Genomic DNA, 2,961 nt, shown 5'->3' on the forward strand with positions numbered 1-2,961 from the left:
TTGAATTCATTTCCTCCTAACTCCAGGGCCAGCATGCTATTCACTGCACCTCGTAGATGTGCCCCATTCATTCTTTTTTAAGATTTCCTTACTTTGGGGAAGCATAAGTTCCCTTGTCAGTTTCATTCTGTCCTTTGCCATACAAAGATCATTCTCCTTTGCAGATAAAATAGAAATGAAATAAGAATTGAATAGGTTTTCCTTCTCTTGGTCATAATTATCATCTTTCCATTCATCCCAAGCAGTAACCAGAGTCTGCCTTAATCCCCCTCTCTTCCCAAATAGACAAAAAGTAACCCTGTAATTGTCCTTGCTTTCTTCACCCATCTCAACTTATTCTGAGCTTTAGTATTCTTAATTCTAGTTTCGCAAGGTCATGTCATACTCTTGTCTTCTTCCTCTGTTAGTCACCTTTATTTCTGTGTTCACTACATATCTCTTTACAGGAAAATTACCTTGCTTCAGAGAGGTGAGAAACTGTGGGTGCAGGGCATGACAATACACTATGATATCCATTGTGTAAATTGGTTTTGCTTAACTGTTTTTAACTGGTGCATCTGTCAGTTCCTTCAGACAAATTTGTTTATTTCTTGCTGGAATTATTTTCTTTTCATTCTTGAAATCTTCACAAACTTCTTGCTTTGACTTCCCTGGAAGAATCTTAATCCATAAAGAAGTACAAGGAACCTATTAGTCATATTCAGGAAGCTAATATTTCACAAAGAGCCCTGAATATGAAATCCAAAATCTTGGGTACTAGTCACTACATTGTTGCTATGTAACTCTGATTTCCTTTCATCACAAAAAAAGGGAGGTGAGCATCTCCAAACTCATTATTATTTTACTCAATTAGTAGTATTTTACACTCAATTATGCATTACAATTTTAGGTTTATCTAAGTCTAAAAGAAGTGAAACCACTCATGTGTAGCTCAATCCCAGGCAACTCCCTTGGTTCAGGTCACCAAACTGTCCTGGATGACTCACTGATGTTAGGGATCAATGGAGTTTCATACAGAGGTACAGAAAGAGATCTAGATGGGCCAATCTTGGACAAGTTAACCTTAGCCATCTGGATGTTTCAGTCCTAAATAGATTTGATAAGGCTAAACACAGAAAAAGGATGTTGATAGAATTCTATGGTGTTGAGAGCTATACTGAGAGATTTTTTTTTTCAGTCATTCTGGTTGTCACTATCTGCATCCTGCCCCCACTCCTCCAAACTCATCTTCTGGGTGAAAGAGTCTGATATAACTGGTCACAGGTATGCACATACAGACACACACACACACACACACACATATACACATGCACATATAGACACACAGAGAGAGATGAAAGTTCAGAGAAATCTGAGTGTAGTAGGGAAGACTTCATAGAGGTGTGGGTTTGACCCCCATAAATTGGCCCCATGTGACAGACCACAGTTCTCCCAATATGGCACCAAAGAAATAGGTAAGAATGTGGATGACTTACCCCATGCCTAGAATATTTCAAAACATGTGTTCTAATGGCAATGATTTTTCACATGTTGATTTATAGAACCTAACTATATGAACTGGAAAGGACTTCGACACATAGATTGTTAGAACAGAAAGGAATCTTGAGGAATTATCTGGTTCAGTCCCATCTAGTACTGCTGTACACACATATACATACCACAAAATGCATTCACACACATACATACTTGGAAGACTTGGTTAGATGCCAGAGTAGGTAGCAATGCCTTAGCTGTGTATGTATTGTAAAGTCCACATAGGACCTCTTCCATCCGGATCAAGGGGAGTGCTAACCTTCTCTCCTTTCATACTTAGCACCACACCCCCTCACTCCAATCCAATTCATGTGCCTGTCATGACATCACCTCCCTGATGTCATGGTCTTCTTTGAGAAGGAAGGACAAATATCACTTGGCAGAAGAGAAAACTGAGGCCCAGGCAAGAGGCATTGTCATAAGTATCCTTCATGTTCAAGGTCAGCACATTTCTCATGTCTGATCAGACAGGTATATTTTATGGCCACTGAACAATATCCTCCATTTCATGGTAAGGCACTGGTCGGAAACCTCATTAGAAACCAAATTACTACCTGCACGAGGTTTACACTAATGTATTGACAGCTAGAGCACTTGTTAAATGAACCATGAACCCAATACCCTTACGTCACTTTCGACTGAATCAAATCCAACTCCCCTGCCAAGACCTACCAGTGTGATATCCTTAATGTCTAGCATGTTCAGGGGGTACCTGAGATCATTTCAGACAAAGAGAAAATTGTGGAGCCATGAAACCATGCAGACTCGATTGGACACACGGCAGGCATACTAACAGGCAGCTCTGAGTTTCTAGATGATAATTGACTCTAATTGACTACTTGGTGGGGCCAACCAGGCAGCCATGACTCTGTGTTTATAGATCTGCCTGCATAGCACTACTTTCTAGTGGCTTGCTCCCTGGTTCTTAAGCATCATAACAAATCTGCTCCATCCTAATGGAGCTGGGGGGGGGAGGGAATTTAGGGAAAGAGGGAGGAAGGTGGATCTCACCAAAAGTACTCTGCAGGAAACAGAGCAGAGAAAATACTCAAAATCCTCTTTGGATTTTCTGATTAAGGTCTGGGAGGAATTAAAATTTTTTCCTGGCATAAAGATGCCAACTGGGCTTCCGCTGTGCTTCCTGTATATATTTCAACCCCACATAATGATGCCCCAACAAACCTTGTTTCACAATAATGGCACTAAGACTTGGTTAGGAGGAAAATTTTTAACCAAACTAAGAATGAAGTTGACAGTTTTAACTACGTAAATTTTTTTTTAGGTTTTTGCAAGGCAGTGGGGTTAAGTGACCTGCCCAAGGCCACAGAGGTAGGTAATTGTTAAGCGTCTGAGGCCAGATTTAAACTCAGGTACTCCTGACTCCAAGGCTGGTACTCTATCCACTGCACCACGTACCCATCCCATTAA

General features: G+C 40.6%; 1 non-coding gene across 1 annotated transcript; it reads right to left on the reverse strand.

The window, feature by feature from the left end:
• Positions 1 to 1,687: 1,687 nt before the first annotated feature.
• LOC141503846 (U6atac minor spliceosomal RNA) lies at positions 1,688 to 1,814 on the reverse strand. Its single transcript, XR_012473145.1, has one exon. It is a non-coding gene; the product is annotated as a U6atac minor spliceosomal RNA (small nuclear RNA).
• Positions 1,815 to 2,961: the final 1,147 nt, after the last annotated feature.

The sequence above is a fragment of the Macrotis lagotis genome, chromosome X (assembly GCF_037893015.1).
Source record: "Macrotis lagotis isolate mMagLag1 chromosome X, bilby.v1.9.chrom.fasta, whole genome shotgun sequence".
In the NCBI taxonomy this organism is placed as follows: domain Eukaryota; kingdom Metazoa; phylum Chordata; class Mammalia; order Peramelemorphia; family Peramelidae; genus Macrotis; species Macrotis lagotis.